Source organism: Balaenoptera physalus (assembly GCF_965194825.1).
Source record: "Balaenoptera physalus genome assembly, chromosome: 20".
Taxonomy (NCBI): Eukaryota; Metazoa; Chordata; class Mammalia; order Artiodactyla; family Balaenopteridae; genus Balaenoptera; species Balaenoptera physalus.
The window spans coordinates 60033968-60056561 of NC_138901.1; the positions used below are offsets into that span (position 1 = coordinate 60033968).

At 45.6% G+C, this 22594-nt stretch overlaps 1 protein-coding gene across 1 annotated transcript in view; it reads left to right on the forward strand.

The window, feature by feature from the left end:
- Window positions 1-22594, forward strand: part of MYOCD (myocardin) — a 492789-nt gene that overhangs the window by 15634 nt on the left and 454561 nt on the right. The gene's annotated exons all lie outside the window — the stretch shown is intronic.

Here is a 22594-nt window from a genome sequence, read left to right on the forward strand (position 1 = left end):
AAATAAAGGGCTTGAGAGGTAAAGTACCACAGACGATGCGCCAGAAGGGGGCTCTCGTAGGAAAATTAAGAGATGGTCAGGGGGGCTTCCCTGGTGGCGCAGTGGTTGAGAATCTGCCTGCCAATGCAGGGGACACGGGTTCGAGCCCTGGTCTGGGAAGATCCCACATGCCGCGGAGCAACTGGGCCCGTGAGCCACAACTACTGAGCATGCACGTCTGGAGCCTGTGCTCCGCAACAAGAGAGGCCACGATAGTGAGAGGCCCGCGCACCGCGATGAAGAGTGGCCCCCGCTTGCCGCAACTAGAGAAAGCCCTCGCACAGAAACGAAGACCCGACACAGCCATAAATAAATAAAAATAAATAAATAAAAATTAAAAAAAAAAAAAAAAAAAGAGATGGTCAGGGGAGGGAGGGAGAAGGAAAGCCAAGGGGATGGGAGATGAGAAAACATAAACAGGGAGCTGGGATGGGGAGGAATCGTCACCCGGGCAGGGAGGGCATCGCTCATCTAAGGCCAACCTCTGGACGTGCTGTGTAGCCAGGAGATGTTTTATCACACAAGAGCACAAGTGTATCTCAGTGTTCTCAGTATCAGACTTGAATGTGCCTGTCAGAAAACACATCCAGATTTCCATAAACCTCCAGTTCTTTTTCTGGCAGTGAAAGTCACTGTTAAAAAACAAAAAAAAAAAAGCTAGAAAATGGAAGCATCTGTTACATGGCTCTCAAGGTGGCCAGGTGTCACTGCCCCAGGACCAGCCATCCTTCTGTAGTGTTTGCTCCTTGGACCTCCCACAATCCGCAGGCCCCTGCCCCGGGCCCTGGAGAGCCCGCTGCCATAAATCTGCAATGACCCTACCCTGTCTGCGCACAGAGCTCCTTTCCAGGGACGTCGGGGATTATTTATGGCAGCTCATGGAATTCTCTGTAAGGTTTCAGCCCCAGATGCAGGACGTGCATGTTCTATTTCTGTCTGACATCCCATGTCAGGAGTGAGCCCTGGACAAGGCATAAGTGATTCAGCATTAGATACAGAGGGTGAAGTTATGTGGTTACCTATCAACCCCAGGCCCTGGAAGTCCTCGGAAATCAGGAGAGTATAATTTTAGAATTAACGTAATGAAAATGTTAAAAGGAGATCCATTTTTCTCCTCTACCGCTAAGATGGATTAACAAATAATTGGGAGAATTTTCCAAGGGTGGACAAATGCCTTCTGCTGGAGTTGTTCCCAGGAGAAGAAGGGTGAGCTGGGAGAAGGGGCCTCCCTCTCACTAGCCCTGACCTGTCTGGGGTTCCAACACCAGAATTTCCTGCTGCTTCTCAGACATCTTCCCAAGAAGTCCCTGTCAATAGCAACTCAGACTCAACGCGTTCGAAACTCGTTACTCTCCTTCCAAGTTCCTCCTTCCCTACTTCGTACCCAGGTTATTGAGCCATTCAGTTCCCTGTTGCCCCAGCTGCGAGAAGTTGCCCTCCTTGGCTTCTCCTGGTCCCCAGCTCCTCCCATCCAGTGGGGGCCTGGTTCCTGTCCGTTCTCCCTCCAGAGAGGTTCCCAGATCCATCCTCTTCCCACTCCAACCACAGCTGTACTGGTTCAGCCCTTCGTCTTTCATTGGGATTATTGTAATGACCTTCAGAGCGCCTCTAGCCTCTGCCCGCACTGTCCTCAGATTCACGTTCTGAAAGTTCCCACCGGACCACATCTGCCTCCTCAGAGAATGCCCTTCTCTCCGGCAGAACAAAGGACACACTTCAGAGCACTGGAAACAAGTCTCCCTGTGAGCCGGTCCCGTCTACTTTCTTCACTTCCTTTGCTTTGGCCTCATCAGCCTACCTCATAGCCTCCCACCTTTGATGCCTTTTGGTCATCCTAGTCCTAAGGTCCAGAATGCCTTCCCCTCTTCCTCCACATCAGGAAACTTCTACTTTAACAATTTTGTCCTTTCCCACAACATTCTGGGGAGAATGTCTCCTCTGCACTTTGATGAAATCCTGGGCCATCAATGGAGTTGGCGAGCTCATTCTTAAGAATTAAAAAGGCTTTGGGTCATTTTTAGCTTCAAGAATACTTTCATTTTAGTAATTAATATATCCAGTCCAATGCAATGTTTAAGGGGAAAAAATGCTTTCAACTTTATTCAAGGTTGAATTTTCTATCCCCTCTCTCATCCCAGCTTCGCCCACTGTGGAAGTTGTGGGGTGTGTGTGTGTGTGTGTGTGTGTGTGTGTGTGTGTGTGTGTGTGTCTGCACCGGGTGGGGTGTGAGTGGGAAGCTTCTCTTCTGTTTTTCCCCCGTACTTCTCTTCCTGCTGCCCTGCCCCCAGCTTACTAGTTGACATTTCTGACCCTCCTGGTCTTAATTAGGGGAGGGAGGACGGCTGGGCGACAGGAAAGGTCTGGCATGACGGGTATTCGTGTCATCGACTGTTGACTGCTTCTGACCATGGCAAGTTGGTAGATGGGCAAAGCTGACTCTGCTTCTTGGGGTGCGTTTGTGGGTCCTCTGGGGTCTGCACTGGGAATAGTCAGCTATGCTTGTAGCGTACGAGATACATTTCCCTCCAGCGGCCACTTCTGTCTCCTCCCTCTGCCCTTAGGAATCCAGGTCTAACCACCCACCTCTGGTTGGGGCCATCACACCTCCCCGGGCAGATCTCTCGGGCAGGACCTAAGTGGTCCCATGAAAGTCCTTTCTCTCCTGTGACCCACATCTGATCCATTAGACACATTCTTTGTCCCCTATGTGGGTGGACATGTCTTCCTCTTCGGGCTGAAAGCCGCGGCTTCTCTTATTTAGACACAGGCACCATTATAGGAAGGTGGAAAATTCCTGAACACAGTCCGCAGAGCCCTCCAAACTCCAGGAGATGTGAGGGAAGCTCTCCAGATGGTTCCATGACATCACGAGGCTTAGATGAAGGGAAAATGCCCTTCCAACCTCACCACCCACTGAGTACTCTTAAAAGACAATTTCTCCCTGATTCCCAAATTCACCGATTTTTAGCTTTTAGGAAGGTCAAGGTGGGCTACGGGTCACAGAGTCATTCAGTTATTTCCTTTGCGAGTCCCGCAAAGTCGGCCAAATCCCTCACTTTGGAGTGTGGGAGTACTTGCTTTCGGCTTTCTTGGGGCATCTGATGAAACTGACTCAGCCCTTTGATATCCATCCATATTATCATTCAAGATTTTGCTCGGATGTCCTTTCCTTAGAGAAGCGAGGCCTCCATCATCCCTAAGTATAAGTGTTGGTGGTGGGGAGAGGTTTGCTGGCACGAGCCAGAAGTTACTTGCTCCTTAAAAGGGCCTGGGAACTGCAGAGTGGTGCCCCTGACAGGCTGACCTACAGCCTGTCTTTTTAAAATTATTCACCGGTGCCCAGAAAGACACGAAGGTGCCAGGTGTGCCCAGGAATGGCTTTCTGGATCTCACCTCTGTGTTCCTGAAGGGTCAGGGCTGCCACCTGGATATCAGAGCAAAAGTGGAGATTTGTTCCAGATTCCAGGCTCCTTTTTGGGCAAACAGAGGGAGCTGGGCAAAAGTGATCCAGTCAGGCCTTCAACCAATATCTGGGGGCACCAAATGTGCCTGGCTCTGTGCTAAGCGCCGGGGGTATGATGATTACGAGAAAATACAAAGACAGAGCCAGCTTCCTCCTTCCTGGGAGGTATGAGCCCCACCCGCCTCCAATGGAAAACTATCATTTCTAGTATTTTCCAGACCAGAGCTAATTAGTGACGTAGAGGCAAATCCTGGTCATTGATGTGCTTTGGAACCAGATATTAATCTAAAGTAAATAGAATTAGCTGAGGACAGTTAATGATTGAGAGTTTTTACGTAAAGTTCGGGTTTTCTGGTTTCTTTTGAGAATGGGCAGGTCTGGAAGCACCAGGTTCTCAGTCCCTCAGCCCCCCAGCCCGCTGGCGTCCCGGAGCAGCCGCCAGTTAGGGGACGGGTGTTCAGTTTGCGCGGTCCTCGCCGCTCCCTTTTTTTTTTTTTTTTTTAATTTATTTATTTTTATTTATTTTTATGGCTGTGTTGGGTCTTCGTTTCTGTGCGAGGGCTTCCTCTAGTTGCCGCGAGCGGGGGCCACTCTTCATCGCGGTGCGCGGGCCTCTCACTATCGCGGCCTCTCTCGTTGCGGAGCACAGGCTCCAGACGCGCAGGCTCAGTAGTTGTGGCTCACGGGCCCAGTTGCTCCGCGGCATGTGGGATCTTCCCAGACCAGGGCTCGAACCCGTGTCCCCTGCATTGGCAGGCAGATTCTCAACCACTGCGCCACCAGGGAAGCCCGCCGCTCCCTTTTATATGCTTTTCCATCTTCTTCACTCATTTATGTTACCTCTACTCTGTAGAGGCCTGATCTGGGGATGTAGTTCTGAACGAATCATTTTCAAATTGCTTTTAGAAAGAAAATGCTTTAAAAAAAACCCCAACAAAATCTTGTGCAAACCTGAATATATATAGAGAACACTGAAAAGCAGAGCTGCTTTGGTTGAAGGCAGAGAGAGGAGCCAGAAGCCCCACGTGCCCTCCCGTCCTCAGTGGGGTGTCGTGTGAAAAGCCCTCCCCCAGCCCCTGGGAGCCCTTCTACACTCTGCCCCTGCAGCCACCTGCCGATGCTGGCCTGACCACCTGTAGCCACGAGAATCAGGCCTTCAGATCTGCCCGCGACCCCTTCCCCCATCCCAGCCCTGCCCAGCATGCGACGCTCTCTTTCCTTTGCCGATTTGATCGCCGCCCTGTGTGTCCGGGTCTGTGCGGCCTCGCGGTCGATGAGGTCAGCAAGGGACTTGCAGGGGACACTTCTGCAGAACATTCCACTGCTGTTTGTGTTTCCTCCAGCCTTTTACAGAACTGTTGGGTTTCATGGGGACTTCGGTCCTCATCTAATGAATTTAAACAAATGAGGCAAATATGAATCAAATACTCACATAATGGAAACACTTCACGAGGAGGGCCCCTGGTCTGTCTGTAGAATAATCCCCATCCTCTTGTTTCCTAAATATTTGTACTTCTGCGTGCCAAACACTGAACACAGGGATGAAGAATGTGAGCTTGGAGAGCAAGAAAATTGCTTTCTCTTGCCTTTAAGATGTGTTGAGGTTATGCCAGCATGAGACCCTGCCTTTGGTTTGGGCTCCAGCGGTAGGTATTCGTTTGCTGTGTACTTAGCTCTGCCTCTGTCTTCCTAAGGTTCTATCTTAGGAGGAGGGATGGCTCTTTTGCGCCATCTGACACCATATGTGCGTCTCTTTAGAAGGTCCGACGCTAGCCCAGCGGTCCTGCCTATCCTCGTCTTCCTCCCAGTTTGGCTTAGAGGCTGTGGGAATGCAAAATCGTATGACCACTTTGGAAAACGGTTTTGAAGTTTCTTATAAACATTCTCCTATCCTATGAATAGGTATTTATTTACCCAAGTGAGAAGAAAACGTGTCCATTCAAGGACCTGTACTCAAATATTCACAGCAGCTTTATTCATGGTAGCCCCAAACTACAAATAATCCAAGTGTTCACGTGTGAATGGATTAAGAAATTGTGGTCTGTCTATACCGCAGAATGCCACTCAGCTGTGAAAATGAACAAACTTCAGAAAAGTGCAAGAACGGGGATGCATCTCAAAACCATTATGATATTATTTACAGCAGCCAAGACACGGAAGCAACCTAAATAAGTGTCTATCGATGGATGAATGGATAAAGAAGTTGTGATATACTTAGTAGAATACTATTCAGCCATAAAAAGGAGGAACGCCTGCCATGTGCCACAGCATGGATGGACCTAGAAGACATTATGCGAGGTGAAATAAGTCAGACAGAGAAAGACAAATACTGTATGATTTCGTTTATATGTGGAATCTAAAAACCAAAGCAAAACACCAAACTCAGAGAAAAAGAAATCAGATTTGTGGGTCCCAGAGGCTGGGGGTTGGGGGAAGGAGAATTGGATGAAGGTGGTCAAAAGGTACAAAATTCCTGTTATAAGATAAATAACTATTAGGGATCTAATGTACAGCGTGATGACTGTAGTTAACACTACCGTGTGGTATAAATGAAAGTTGTAAAGAATAGATCCTGAGAGTTCTCACACAAGGAAAAATTTTTTTTCTTTGTCTCTATGAGATTCTGGATGTTCACTAAACCTATTGTGATGATCATTTCATAATGTACGTAAGACAAGTCATTAAGCTGGAAGCCTTAAATTTATACAGTGCTGTATGTCAACTGTATCTCAGCAAAACTGGAAGAAAAAAGCATTATGCTAAGCAGAAAAGGCATATACAAAAGACTAAATATTGTGTGATGCCACTTTATATGGCATTTCTTATATTATAAAAAGCAGAACTGTAGTGACCGAAAGCAAGCTTGTGATGGGTGGTCAAGGGTGAAGGGAGAGACTGCAAAAGAACGAGGGAGTGTTTGGGGATGAAGTTTTGTAATTTTAGCTTTTACGTTTAGGTCTGTTGTCCACTATGAGTTAAACTGTGTGTATGGTGTGAAATAAGGATGGGGATGTGTTTGTTTGCATATGGCTATCTAATAACTGTTCCAGCACCATTGGTTGAAAAGAGTCTCATTTCCCCATCAAATTCCTTTCGTACCTTTATCAAAAACCAATTGACCATATACATATATATGTTGGTGGGTTGTAATTACTTTAAAAAATAAAATCATAGATTTTATCTGAAGTTTATAATTTAAACATATCTGAGTTTCCCTCTAGTTGTAGACACTGCCTTTTACATCACAGCTTCCTAAATGCAATAACTAGTCATAGAGATAACTAACGCTTATTGAGAAATTACCGTTGACCCGGCACCATTCTGAAACTTTTACGTATGTTAACTAATACAGTCCTCACAGCTACCCTGTGAAGTATGTCTTACGATCTCCATTTTGCAGAGGAGGAAACTGACACCCTGTAATGTTAAATAATTTGCCCAAGTCCCAAAGCTCAAATAGCAGAGCCAGGACTTGACTCCAGGTGCCAAGCTCCCATCCACTGCTGAAATTCCACACCACAAGCACCTTCCTGGCTCTTCCCAGCTCCTGGCATATAGCAAGTGCTCAACAAATATTAATTTAATTAATATCATTATAGTTTTAACACTGTAGTTTGACTGTTGACCTGCTTATCATTACAACTGATGGTATGCTCCGTTTTTAGAAAAGGACACGTGCCATTTATTGATTCTAATATGTTTAGTGAGGCTTACTGTTAGCTTAAACAGGGTGCCATTGGGAGGAATACAAAGATTAGCAAACGGACATGTGACCGAATGAATGGACAAGCACGTTGGCTTCAGCTGGTAGATTTTGTTCCCAGAAGGGCAGACCTAACTCACAAAAACTGCCCCTGTGATTTAGATTCTGAGTGGGAATCCCATTGATTGCTACATCTTCAACTTTCCTGACCTTCAGTTTGGTCATCCATAGCACAGGGCTCCTAAAAGCTGCCCATGTACCTCTTAGGGTTATGGTGAGGTCAAAATAATACCACCCGTGAAATAATTTAGTGAAATGCACAGAGCTGAGCAGGTGTCAGAGACAATTACCTTCACTCTAAACTTGTTCCACGTGGTGTGAGGCCAAGGGTGTGATCCGCTCATGTGTGCGATTTGCCACCCTGTCTGGGGGCAGCAGGGGATTGGGGAGAAAATCCAGGAGGGTGCCCAAGGAGCCGTAAGGGGAGAAGAGGAATCTGGTCTGGAAAGCAATCAGTTGATTCTCTGCTGGCCACCAGGGCAGTGACAGTTCATCCTCACACCCTGGTCTGTGGCCTGAATATAATGCCCACAGGTTGCCGTGCTAGATAAAGATTGTGTTAGGTCCTGTGCGCCTGGCAGTGCAGTGGACAGGGCTGGGCCAAGGAAGACCTCCGAGGGAGAGTGACGGAGAGAAGGCTGGACAGAGGCTTTCATGTCCTTTGGACTTTGGGGATGAGCGTTAACTCGGCAAGCTTCAGCTTATCTCTGGATTAGAAATAATGGGGAAAAAAAATCCATCTTAAGCCACAAACACTCAGTGGGGAAAGGATAGTCTCTTCAACAGACAGTGTTGGGAAAACTGGATAACCACATGCAGAAAGGTGAAATTGGACCCCTATCTTTTTTTTTTTTTTTTTGGACCCCTATCTTATACCACTCACAAAGATTAACTCGAAATGGATTAGAGACTTAAACATAAGAACTGACACCATAAAACTCCTAGAAGAAAACATAGGGGGGATATTGGTCCTCCCTTTATCATTGGTCTTGGCAATGATTTTTTTGGAGATGACACCAGGAAATGACACCAAAAGCATAAACAACAAAAGCAAAAATCAACAAATGGGACTACATCAAACGAAAAGGATTCTGCACAGCAAAAGAAACAATCAACAACATGAAAAGGCAACATATGGAACAGGAGAAAATATTTATAAACCCTATATCAGATAAGGGGTTAATATCCGAAATATATAAAGAACTTATAAATTCAATATAAAAACCCCACAATCTGATTAAAAACTGGTCAGAGGAACTGGATAGACATTTTTCCAAAGAAGACATCCAAATGGCCAACAGGATGAAAAGATGGCCAACAGCATGAAAAGGTGCTCAACATCACTAATCATCAGGGGAATGCAAATCAAAACCACAATGAGATATTTCACACCTGTTAGAATGGCCATAATCAAGAAGATAAGAGATAGCAAGTGCCAGTGAAGATGTGGAGAAAACTGTCCATGACAGTTTGTTTATGGACCTTTGAGCAGTACTTTTTCATCTCACAAGAAGGAGACAAGGTGTGGAAGAGACACACCCATTGTCCACACCACTTCCACTCACATCTGTTGAAGGCTTAGTGGCCTGGCCACATCCAACTGCAAAGTTGTCTGGGAAATGCCTTTAACTTACACAGTGTTATATGTTTATTATATCTCAATTTTAAAAATCCATCTTAATACAATGCAACTTTCATAAATGTGTTTATTGAACACCTACTACATGCCTGGCATTGTATTAAGTACTACAGGGATGACAAGGATGGACAAGACCCCAACCATGTCCTCATGGAACAGGTGTGCCCCCAATTAACTGAGGCACAGAGGGACCTGCCTTCCAAAGAAGCACAACCCACTGTAGGCTGTCCTCCAGGTCCCCATGGGCTCACCCTTGATATTGATTCATCTTGATCTTGACTTAAACCTCATCCTCTTCCTTGGCTTCCACAAGAAAATGAAACACACTAAGGATGTCTCAGCTAAGCGTCAATAAGCAGGTCTGATGCTTCACTGAGGGTTTGTGAAGTCGTGGTAGAGGGATGACGTCCTTCAGCACTTAGAATTTCCCCCCAAATATTTTCACTGGACAGGTTCCTCCCTAATCTCTCCTCTGAGCCCCAGTCATGAGGCCCATCCCCACTCAGGCTTCCCCACACAGTGCCCTGCCCACCCCTTCCTTTTCCCGTTGGAGAGATGTCTTTCCTTCCACGCAAACCTTGGCCTCCAGGCAGCCCTTTTCTCCTCCTGCAGCAACTCATCAACACCAAGTGTCTTCTTTACCCAGAAGGAGTTCTCAGAACACCTCTTTGAAAGCACACACATATATAGAATTTATTCATTATAACCGTAAAAGATCGAAGTAAAATACTCATATGGTAGATATTCATCACTTTAACCAATTTAAAGTGTACAATTCAGTGAGCCTTATATTATTTTATATTTTCCCAGTGGCTTTTAGTACATTCAGGATGTTGTGCAACCATCATCACTATCTAATTCCAGAGCCTTTGCATCACCCCAAAGGAAACCCCATACCCACTCGTCAGCCGTTCCCCATTTCCCGTTCCCCATTTCCTCCTCCATGACTTGTTTTTCTTACTCAACGAGACATCAGGAACCTCCTGCTGGTTGAAGGGCTCATTCTTTTCTAGAATCGCGGTAAGACTTTGTAGCTTGTCTCTACTGCAGTTAACCCGCCCTTTCCCTGTGGATGGGTGTTCAGGGGTTTCCCAGCCTGCGCCTCTTTGAGCTGTATCACGGTGAGAACCCTCGCTCCCGTGTTTTCACGTCCTGCTGCAGCTCGTTTTTATTTATTTATTTATTGATTAATTTTTGGCTGCATTGGGTCTTCATTGCTGCACACAGGCTTTCTCTAGTTGTGGCGAGCGGGGGCTACTCTTCGTTGCGGTGCACGGGCTTCTCCTTGCAGTGGCTTCTCGTTGCGGAGCATGGGCTCTAGGCATGTGGACTTCAGTAGTTGTGGCACGCAGGCTCAGTAGTTGTGGTTTGTGGGCTCTAGAGCGCAAGCTCAGTAGTTGTGGCGCATGGGCTTAGTTGCTCCACCGCATGTGGGATCTTCCCGGACCAGGGCTCCAACCCGTGTCCCCTGCATTGGCAGGCGGATTCTTAACCACTGCACCACCAGGGAAGTCCTGCAGCTCGTTTTTAAAAGTTGAGTCCCAAAGAGAAGCTGCTTTGTCAAAGGGTGTATGTACTCTTCAGTTTAGTAGATATCAGCATAGTACTTTCCCAGAAGGTTCATACAATTTTTTTTTGGTGTCAGATGACATTTTATTCTCTGTTCAAAATGATGTCCAACACCATTCGTATAGTTTCATCCATCTTTTAGGCCTTTGTGTGAAATCTCTTTTTCCCCACGCATTTGGGCAGATCTGGTCTTGGGATCAGAGTAGATGAGGAGAGTTTGCCCCCAGGGACAGCCCGGTCACTGGGCTCTGGGGTTTTCTGTGCTGTCTCCTGAGGCAGATGTGGTTAACATTGACCATCTATGGAACTCATTTTCAGCAGGTTTAACAGTAGAGGTCCTCCTGTTTTTCAGTAGCAATTAAACAGCAGGCTGGCAGAGGTGTGTGTGTGTGTGTGTGTGTGTAACACACCTTTTATTTTAGAGCAGTTTCAGATTTACAGAAAAATTGCAAAGATAGTACAGAGGGTTCCCATGTTACCAAGTTTCCCCGTCGGATAACCTCTGACACAGGTGTGGGACATTTGTTACAATCCGTGAGCCGAGGTGAGAAGGCTTTGTGGAGAACGCAGTATTGAGCTGAGTACAGCAGGGGGTGTGTGGGGTGACGGGGAGGGCTTTTCAGGAAGTAAGTGGATTGTTCAGGGCACACAGAAGTGGCTGTTTTAGAAAGGTGTTCTTACCCACGTTCCCAACTTCTTCCTCATCTCATTCCGATGTGGCGAAGGAGATGCCCTTTGCTGGACCCGCCCTGAGTATGTGTTTTGTTGGAGAGACTTCCTCTACAGATGTACTCTGGTGTCACCTGTCTCAGTGATCAAGAACCCAATCTATTTCTCTCTTATTGCAGAGGCCTGTGGCCTTTATGTGGTTAATAAGGGACACAACTTTTAAACCGTATTAGAGATTACTTTAAAGTCAAAAAAACGCACCATTCTACCAGCACTATATTACAGTTGCTAAAAATATCTCATGCCCATTGGTTAGAGCAATAGATATCCCACAGTCTAATTTCATCGTTGGCAGAAGGCCATGCAGTCTCCAGACAGGATCAGAATCAAACTGGGGGCTGCTAAATATAGAAATATAAATTTGGGTTTGTTTAGAATCACTTGAAAACCGAAAGAACACATAAGCCAGCGCGCAAGCCTGGTAGCGTCTTCCAAAGCATAGCTCACCTTGTACGTCGGTCTGTCCTGCACCCCCAACCCTGCTTTCAGCTTCTCAGTGGAAATATTAGGCAGTTCTCCGTGTTTGAAAGTCACAGCAGACTTTTGAAGTAGTCTGGGCTGGAAGTAGACGTCTCGATATCGTCATCCACTCCCAGGGGTTAAGCTAAGGCCTCGGTGGCAGCAGACGGATTTCAGAGATGACTTCAGCGATCCTTGGAGGCCCCAGGCTCTTTGACCTCGTGTCTTTGCCACTTTCCCATCCAGATGGAGAATGAGTGTCTATAGCTTCTCCTTGAAGTTTCATCCAGGGCCAGGGGTCCCAGTGGGCACAGGACTGGGAAAAGGGGACAAAGAAAAGTGCTTCTTTGTAAGCATCATGCCCTACACGTCCCTCTTGTTCAATGTTTATGGCAAGAAGGTACCTCAAAGCACAAATACACTTGCCCCGAGGAGCTCTGGGTAGGCAGGGATTTTAGTGAATGATGACCAGGTTGGGGAAGGAGATTGGGGGCGGGGGGTCACTCGTGGTCCTGTTTGGGACACTGCCCCCCAAATCCCTGAGGGAATCAGCACGGTCAAGTTCCTCTGGAGAGCACGCCAGGACAACTGACCAGTTTAACTGGTCCACAGTGTCTCTCGAGTGGCTTTCAGGCCACAGATCTATCCTCTGGCTGCCTCCGTCACCTTGTTTAGGACAGCTCTCCTTGCCCACGTGCTCCTGCACACCAGGCCCTTTATCCTTCAAATATGCCAAATCCTTCTGTGTCTGGGCCTCTGCCTTCCCACCCGGCCTGGGAAGTGCTTCCCTCAGGAGTCAATACTTTTATGACCTTCCTCTCTCTTCATTTAGGGGTCAGTTCAAATGTCACCTACTCAGAAGACTTACTGAAGCTTTACCTAAAGCTGCTCTTTTAAATTCGATCCTCTCTCCCTGCTTTATCTTCTTTGATGTAACTCATTGGTACCTATTATAGATCGTATCACATCACGTCACACTATACATATCTTTTGTTGTTGTTTTTTTTGGTTTTTTTTATATACATATCTTTATTATCTGTCACCCCTACTGAAACACACACTACCTAAAGGGGCTTAAAAATATTTGTCGATTGACATACTATGCAAAGTAAGTCAGACAGAGAAAGACAAATACCACATGGTATCACTTATATGTGGAATCTAAAATATGACACAAATGAACTTATCTACGAAACAGAAACAGACTCACAGACGTAAAGAACAAGCTTGTGGTTGCCAAGGGGGAGGGGGTTGGGGGAGGGATGGATTGGCAGTTTGGGATTAGCGGATGCAAACTATTATCCACAGAATGGATAAACAACAAGGTCCTAATATATAGCACAGGGAACTAGATTCAGTATCCTGTGATAAACCGTAATGGAAAAGAATATGAAAAAGAATATATATATGTATAACCGAGTCACTTTGCTGTACACCTGAAACTAACACAACATTGTAAATCAACTATACTTCAATTACAAAAAAAACTAAAAAAAACAAAACAAAGTGAATTTAGAAAGAGCATAACAAGGAAATCAGAAATCTATAGAAAATAATTATAAAGCTCTGAAAGCAAACATAGTTTCTAAAATTTCCCAAAAAATTTGTTGGTTGAATAAATGATTTACAGTTACGTTCATTCCTTACACCTGGACAAAACTTGACTGCACATGGACGTACCTCTGCGTGCAAGTTCCATCAGCAATCACACATGCATCTTTTTCAATACATCTTTTATTCCTCCCATCGCATGGTAACCAGACTTGTAAACGGGTAGTTACAGACCGAGAGACAAGCCCTGAAGGGGAGGGCAGGATCGACCTAGAGCACAAGGCCCCTGGGTAGTGAAGAACAAGAGGAGCTGCCTGACTGAGGGGCAAAGAGAGGAGCCAGCATCTACCCTGTGGTCTCAGGGTTCAGACACACACGTTCCCGTTGCTGGATTTGGGATGAGTCTGAGCCGTGATAACATCTCACCCTGCCTTTTGGCCAGGTGGCGGTTGTGATGTACTGTCATCGCCTGCACACAGGAGAAATCCTCCGGTGTTTATATTCCTTTGAGAAAGGAATATGTCTCAACTGTCACCTGAAAACTTGCACTGACATCTCTCGTTAGACCAAGGAAGTGTCCACATCAAAAATTGCAGAATCGGGCTTCCCTGGTGGCGCAGTGGTTGAGAATCTGCCTGCCAATGCAGGGGACACGGGTTCGAGCCCTGGTCTGGGAGGATCCCACATGCCGCGGAGCAACTACGCCCGTGAGCCACAACTACTGAGCCTGCGCGTCTGGAGCCTGTGCCCCGCAACGAGAGAGGCCGCGACAGTGAGAGGCCCGCGCGCCGCGATGAAGAGTGGCCCCCGCTTGCCGCAACTGGAGAAAGCCCTCGCACAGAAACGAAGACCCAATGCAGCCAAAAATAAATAAATAAATAGATAAATTTAAAACCAAAAAAAAAACAACAAAAAACAAACAAACAAACAAAAAAAAAAATTGCAGAATGAATGCAATTTCTTCCGTCACTGGAAGAAAATCTCGCTGACAACGGAGGACCCACGATAAACCCAGCGTCACCAGCACTCTGGTGGGCGCAAGGGATGAAAAACCAAGAAAGAGCACAGACACTGATGACTCGGAAGAGCTGGCCTCTCAGCCTGGGGAGATTGTAGAGATACCATAATCAATCAGTCGAGCGTGTATCTTCATTTTTATGTAGGCACAAGAGCCATAAACAACCCAGTCCTACATCTAATTAAGCCTAAAAGAATGTCTTAGGATAAGTATAACATAACCATTCTGAATGTTAAGAAAGCAGAGCGTCAGAATTTCATGGGCAGGAATTTTGTATTTCTTAAAGTTACAGAAAATAGTGGAGTGTTTCAGAAGCGGTGAGATCTCGGATTTGATGCAATACAGTAAAGTGAGTTTGAAGGTCTGTGAGAAGAGCAGTACCCAGCGACAAGGACAAGTGTGGGGGGTGGGTGCCGCGTTCATGGGGGGGTTTCTGCAGGAGCAGATGTCACTCTGCAAGGGCCAGCTCCTCCGAGATGGGCTCTTTTCTGCAACATCACTGCACTGCCATCTTAATACCCCTCGTTGCTGTTTAAGTGTAAGAATTACTTTGCTACTGACGTTGAGAGAAAACACATGGCAGATAGACACAATACTCGCTCTCCAAATTACCCCGAATAAATAAATAGAAGAATGTTCTAGGCACCTGAGGGATATGTAGGGAAGCAAAAAAGGCAAGTGCGAAGTAACAGCTGTGGCCAGGGAGGAGAGGGAGCTGTTTGGTTCTCTCTCCAGGTCATTGAGTATCTGCAGGCAGTAAATGAAATCGTCCCTATTTGTTTTCTCATGAAAATGTCAGCTTGAGCGCTTAAAGGAATTCTTTTCTTATGGCCCGAAAAAAGAACCCTTTTTTTATTGTGTGGCCCTCGAGACAGAAGAGGCTTTTTGACCCTGTTCCATGTTTCCACATTGCTGGTATCCTTCAGATTGGCTTACCCAGGGGGCTGACACGTTTGTTTGGTTTAAGCCAGAGCTCTCACCGGGGCCCGGGAGGAATGGGCTTCTTGGCTTCCCCTCTGCCTGCTCCCCAGGTGAGACCCGTGGCCGCAAATGGCCCTTTCTTGGCAAGACATTTTAATGGGATGGTGCATAAAAGGGATATGGGTACATAATTCTTGTTAATAAATGTCTTATTTAGTTACCTCATGTTAATTATTCACTAAGCAAAGACAGTTGTAACTTGTAGCTCTGGTTTGAATGCTCCTTGGGCTTTTTCTTTCTCCCTTGCCTTCCTCCCCTCCCCTCCTCCTCCCCCTCCTCTGGACAGTTCTTTTCCAAAGAAGAGAGCAGAGACCAATATTTAGTCGTCCAGCTCCTGAGAGAATTAGCAGCTATTACAGCTGGAAAGGATGTCAGAAATCACAGAAACGGGTGATTTCCAAACTGCTCTGAGGAGTCTGAAGGGTTTTCATGCCCAGTCTCTGCGAGGCGATGGGAAGGCCCGGTGGGCAGGGCCTTCGCCCTTGCCTCTCTGATTCAGCTCCCGTGGTTTGATTTTCGTTCCCCTTGCAACGTATGCGATTTCTGGCACAGGTTTTGTAAGGAGAAAAAGATTGGAGTCTTGGGAAGGTCTGAAAATCACTAATACAAATCAGGCCTCTCATTTACAGGTGAGGGCACTGATGTCCAGAGAGGTAGAGTGATTTGCCTGGGGTTGCACAGCTTCTTGGTAAGCGAGTCAGGACTGGGAGGCCTGCCCTCTCCCTGTTGCATGGCTCGGGGTGGAGAAAGGAACCCTGAGAAAAGAGAGAAACTGGGAAAGAGGAACCCTGAGAAAATAGAGAAACTGGGAAGGAGGAAAGCTGTCATGTGTTTCTGCCTCTCCGGGACGCAGAGCAAGATGGTTTCTTGAAACACCTCTCAGGCCACAGAAGATGGTATCTCCTTGTGGTCACTGAGAACGATGGTGCAAATGTGACCTGGCTCTGTGGACTCTCTGATCATCAGATGAAAATAGGCAGTGCCTGCTCTCGAGGCTACAGGGTTTGTGAAGCTGCAGCTGTTTCCCAGTTTCACTGAAAATGAAGTTCTCTATTTTTTGGTTTATTATTATTTTGAGGGGGTGAGTTTCTAGGAGAGATTTATGAAAATGTACCCCAATTTTACCATATTTCCCAGTAGTATGAATTTAATCTTTGGGATGGAGTCATATTTAGGTCTATTGACCTAAAGTAAGTTTTAAAGTAAATAATTAGACATAAATAAAAATATTCAGTATATTTTTTAAAGCATTGCCTTTGTTGTTCTTGTTAAAACAGCACAGATTTTTCAAAAGTTAAAAGAGTATTGTGGTAAGAGACTCTGGAAACCTACCTCTGCTCCTTACTAGCTGTGTGACATTGGGCAAGTCACTTAACCTCTCTGAGCCTCGAATGTCCTCCTCTGTAAAATGGTGATGATAACAATACCTTCCCTATAAGGTTGTTGTGCGCATTGAATGTGTTAATATATAAGCCTTTACAACAGTGCCCAGCATGGGATTCTCTGTGCTTCATGAATCTCTCAACAATTCTAGAAAATTCTTGGTCTATATTGCTTTAAATATTGTCTCTTCCCCATTCTGTTGGGCCTTTTCCAAGACTCATAGCATGTCTTTTATATTTCCATTTCTTTGTCTCTGGAGGGTCTTCTGGATGATTTCTTTGGCTGTATCCTTCAGTTCACTGACATTCTGATGCACTCCATCCAGTATGTTTGTAACCCATTTGTGATAGAGACAGTTGACTGTACACAATACATCGTCCCCTCCTTCTTCTGTACTAATACGCTTGTAGTTGGACACCTGGCTACTCAGCTCCATGGAATTTCCCAGACTACTTTGCAGCTGAATGTGGCCAGGACACTAAGCTTTCAATAGATGTGAGTAGAAGTGGTGTGGACAATGGGTGTGTCTCTTCCACACCTTGTCTCCTCCTTGTGAGATGAAAAGGTACTACTCAAAGGTCCATAAACTCATGGCTTACAATGGGATTACTTAAAAAACGGAGAGAAAAGCGTTTTGACCCTTTATAGCAATTCAACATTGTCACAATACCCAAGCACGTAATCATTTTGCAAGTCATTCTTTTTTTTTTTTTTTGTATTTTATAAAACTAATAGTTCAAAAAGGATTGGAAGAAAAAGAACTGTTCTGTCACCTGTGCCTGGGACCAGATGAGGTTAATGTCCTAGGGGATGGATGATAAATAAGATGGAAAGAACCTGTGGCCCTGAATGACCACATGGAGCAGAGCTTCCCACCAACCTGGAATGCTCACCTCAGTCTATTACATCAGAGGGAAATAAACCACTCTGTTCTTTAACGGATTGAATTATTGTCAGATCTCTTCCGGTGGCAGCTGAACCTTACCCACTGCATGTCCATCAGGTTTTTCATTCCGATGAGTCTATGTGTTACTTATAGAAATTATGTTTCATTCTTTTTTCAAATCTCTTTGGTTGTTTTTTTAAAAATAGATTCTCATTCCTTGATCATGTGTGCAAGCCTCTGTTGTCTTTTAATCTTTCAACATTTGTTGAAATAAAGTCTTAAGCACCAAGATACAACAGATATGAACTTTCAAACAGAGGTGACAAATCACCAGAGGCAGATATTCATCAGGAATTTCTGAGAACTTGTTCTGCAACACTTAGATTCTTTCAACCACTTTGAGAATAGAAAAGGATTCAGAGAGCTGGCGAGAAAAGATTTCTGCCACAAAGAGCTCTTTAGAAAAATCGATATTGAGGGCTCCATCCTCTCTCCACCCCAAAGAGGGTCCTGCATCAAAATTGGTGCAGGCCAAAAAAAAAAAAAAAAAAAAAAAAAAAAATTGGTGGAGGGCAGAACAAAGGCTGCCCATGGAGACAGTGGATGTCTGGGTATCTGGGTAGACTTTGGCTAATTAGTGTAAACACTGGCTGACAATCTCTTTGTTTCTCTCTCCTGGAATTGGCTGAGGTTGAACATCATCAAAGCAGTGTGTATTAGTTTTCTAGGGCTTCCATAAAAAAGTACAACAAACTGGGTCCCTTAAAACCACAAAAATTTATTGTTTCGTAGTTCTGGAGGCTGGAAGTCCAAATTCGAGGTGTCAGCAGGGCCACGCTCCCTCCGAAACCTCTAAAGGCAGATCTTCTTCCTTTCTTTTTTTAAAAAATAAATTTATTTATTTATTTATTTTTGGCTGCGTTGGGTCTTCGTTGCTGCACGCGGGCTTTCTCTAGTTGCGTTGCTGTGCGTGGGCTTCTCATTGCGGTGGCTTCTCCTGTTGTGGAGCACCGGCTCCAGGTGTGTGGGCTTAGTAGTTGTGGCTCACGGGCTTAGTTGCTCCGTGGCATGTGGGATATTCCCAGACTAGGGCTCGAACCCATGTCCCCTGCACTGGCATGCAGATTCTTAACCACTGCGCCACCAGGGAAGTCACAGATCTTCATTACTTCCAGCTTCTCATAGTTCCAGGTGTTCCTTGGCTTATGGCAGCATGACTCCAATTTCTGCCTCTGTCTTCAGTTTCCCTGGTATCTGTGTCTTCATGTCTTTTTCCTCTCTGTGTGTGTCTGTCTCCAAATTTCCCTCTTCTTATAAGGACCCCAGTCATATTGGATTAGGGGCCCAACTACTCCAGTACGACCTCATCTTAACTAATTACGTCTGCAACGACCCTATTTCCAAATAAGGTCACCTGGGGTGCTCAGGGTTAAGACTTCAACATATCTTTTGTGGGGACACAATTCAACCCATAACACAGGGAGAAAAAGTAAAGGGGGTGGAGTCACAAAAAGGATGAGAAATCCATCTTCTCAGGTTCTGCTTCCTATAAACCCCCCTGCTTCTCCTCTGCTCTATTGGTCTAGGTCCCTACTGGCTCAACAAAGTTTCGGTATAAACTTCCTCCTTCCAAGACTCTTGACCCTCCAACCTCCTGCCTGATTCTGTGCCCCGCTGCTGAAGAGTGCGCTCCACTCCTCACCCCCCATAACATGCCCCTGCTCTCCCTGCCCAGCTCTGCTCACCTCCCTTGTTCAGCCGGGCATGCAGACAGAGTCACGGCCCTGACCCTCCTTCCACTCCCAGCAGCGTACATATCTTTCCTCTTGGGCTTCGTTCCCAGCACACAGTGAGCCTCAGAAGTCCAGAAGCCTTGCCCCAGAGTTCCCTTCCTCCCTGACCTCCCTGATCAAACCATCTGCTGGAGAACTGTTTCTACATCTCAGAGCTTAGCATCCTGGAGGAAACTGCTGGGGTGAGAAAGTTCTCACTGTAGACCTTGGGATGGTCAGTATTTTTCCTTCAGGGCTGGTGTGGCATGATATACATTTATCAAAGCACAGGGACAGGGGCTTTCAAAGGGAAGGGATAGAGCTGGAGAAACAATGTGAGAAAATCCTGTGTGGAGTGAGTGAACTTCAACTGAGGACCAGAGTTCAAACTTCCTGCCTGATCAATCCTTTGTGTTTCTACAAAGTCACTAGTAAAACATAAGCCTAGGATGTCAGGAAAAAAGATACGTCAAGCTTTTAGCTCAGGTTAACCCAGGAGCACTGATTAGCTCACTTAAGATGGTATTTGCCTGAGAAGATGCTCCCAGAAAAGGAAAACCATGTATTCGGATGGTGAGAGCTTTGGGCTGAGTGTTGGAGAATCGATCCAAGTCATTTCACCCTTCTTTATTTCGGTTTCCTTATCTGCAAAACAAAAAGGTGAGCCAGCCAGCAAAATCTGTTTAGTCCTAGCATTCTAATAATAAAAAAGAAATTGATCATAATTTTAAAAGGTGCATTAACACATTGAACCTATTAAATATCTACATCTCAGTATTTATACACTTTTGTTGCCACAGAAAAATCCAGCAACTTTTAATGTCTGTAATAACACTCTACTGAAATCCAGGAGGGAAACAAATCTACACGTTAGTTACAGAAAAAAACAAAAAACAAAACCTGTAGAAATCTGGAAAACTAAAAACCCTGAAGCTTTACAAAATTCACGTTTTCATTTTTCTCCCCCTAAACACGTGAGCCAGTCTGAATTTTTTTTTAACTGAACACATTGTCCAGATTTATCTTGACCCATCCCTCTCTTGAAGGAATGCAGCCAAAAGGTCCTTCCTCCCTGTAAAGCAATTCTCTAAATCAAAACTAACTTTTTTTTTTATGATTCACAGTTGAAAGAAGCATTTTCGGATGCTGCAGAAAGCCATTCAGACACGAGATTGTCCTTCTCATTTGCCCTAATGAAGTCATGGTTTAAATTCTAGGAAAAGTTCTTTGAAGGTTCTGCACGAACTGTAGGGACATACGGATAGGGCCCTTCAAAGTAGAGTTTTACAGAGATGTTTTCAGTCCACAACAGAAATCTCCCAGAAAATCAATTCTTTGCTTGAAACAAAGTATACTATATAAGATACACTATATATGTGCCTAGACTAATAATTTGGCCCGAAACGGGTATGGTCGGTGTGGGATTCAGGGGTAGGGTGGTAGCTGGGAAGCAGACGGGGTTGACCGGTTGCTGTGGATGTTTGTTGGTTGTGCATTCAGCATCCATTTCTCTTCCTTTTCCTTTCAAATGGCAGCCAGATGTTCCTCTGGGAAGCCTCCCACCTGCATGGTGTGTCTGCCCTGCGTTTTGTTTGGAGCTCCAGGGTTAGCCCTGCGTAGAGTAAGCCAGTCCTGGAAGCCCCATCTCCCTTGCATCAGCCAATCATCCCTCAGCCTTCCTCTGTCCACGGGGATTGGTACCAAGGGCTTGGGGGTGTGAAAATCAGTCCTTTCGTGGGACATGGCTCTCTGTGTGTGGATGTGAATGAGGAACACAGAGCCCCCATTTCTGCTGCTGGCACCGCTTTCCTATTAGGAGAGAAGCACATTTGAGGATGAACTTGATCTGGGCAAAAATGAAAAAAAAAAATGAGAGAATACAGGGAAACTTCTGGGGAGAGTGAGAGTAGGGAGGAGGAGATGGTAAACATAAACAGACAAATAAACGTGGTTGCACGCATCAGGGTCATGCGATGGGTGGAGACCAGGGGATGGGAACCCACCTTTGATTGGATAGGCAGGGAAACCTGTGCCACAAACCCACTGTGGAGGCTTGGAACTAAGCAAGAGCCATTTCGCACTGATGAGGGAATTTCCCAAGTGTCTTCGCAGCAGACTTCCAGCATCGAATATGTACACGTCAATTTCTTGCGTTGTGACCTGTGGACCCGCCTAATCCCCCTGCGGCCTTCCTGGCCTCAGGTACCACAGTCCTTGTGCAGTGTCCTGCCCCCTTCCGTGGACCAACGTTTCGGCTTTTCAGTTTACCACAGAGGGGTATATACACAAAAGAGAGAAGTGCTTCCTGACTTGCCCTTAGACTGTGTGAGCTGGGAGAGGAGGAAAGACACGTTCACCTCACAGCTTCCCCTGCTCGCAGGCCTGCCAAGGAATGTGGTCTTTATGGAAGACTTTCCACAGCTGTGTGCAGGGCAGGGGGGCGATGCTCTGATGGCCATGCCTCGACTGGTGTTGTTATACCATGTGGAAGGCCTGGTCTTTGCAAGAAGGTCAAGGAAACCTAGAAAACAGTGATGGATGAAGGCGAGAACGGTGGGAGAAATATGGAAAGAATTGGGACTATTTCTCCTGGAGGAGAGAACTAGAAAAGCAGGCCCCTCCCATAGTAGCTGGATTGGAAGACCTTATCTCTTTCTGGACCTTTGTTTGCTTCTCTGGGAAATGAAGCAGATAAACTCTATCATCCATGCAGCTGCTTTCAGCCCTAAATTCTGTGATCCTGGGAATACTTTCCACATGTTTGAAAGATATTTATGCACAAGGTGGTGGCTGTGTTTCCGACTCCGTTGCAACGAAAGAAGAAAATATGAGACCTGAGGCGAAATCTTTTGACCTTGAGAGTTGTTGCAACAGTAGGAGAAAACAATGGAGCTTCTAAAATCCCAGGTCCCAGAATTATATAAGAAAATAATATTTTGTTATTTTTCTGGGATGGAATAATCCCAAGAATCCACTCCCTAAAAGTGTGAATTTGAATTGCCTGGAGGTTTATATGTTAAAATGTAAATATGATGTCCTAAATTCGGAAAAAAAGTTCTTGCACAGTAACAGGGAGGCCTAAGGTGACTTCTTTTAACACGTTTGCTCTGCATTTTTAACATCGTAGCTGTGAATCACTCTTAAAAAGGAGGTGCCCTCCAAGCTGGATAAGTGGGGTTTATGATGCTGAGATGGGCAAAGAGGAAGGTTTGGGAGAAAGAGGGTTTCTTTTTACTAAAACAATGCTCTAAGTTTAAAGAGTGTGGGAGGGAGTTAATGACCCCCAAGATGTTCAAGTTCTAATCCCAGGGATGTGTGAATATTTCCTATGGCTGAAGAGAT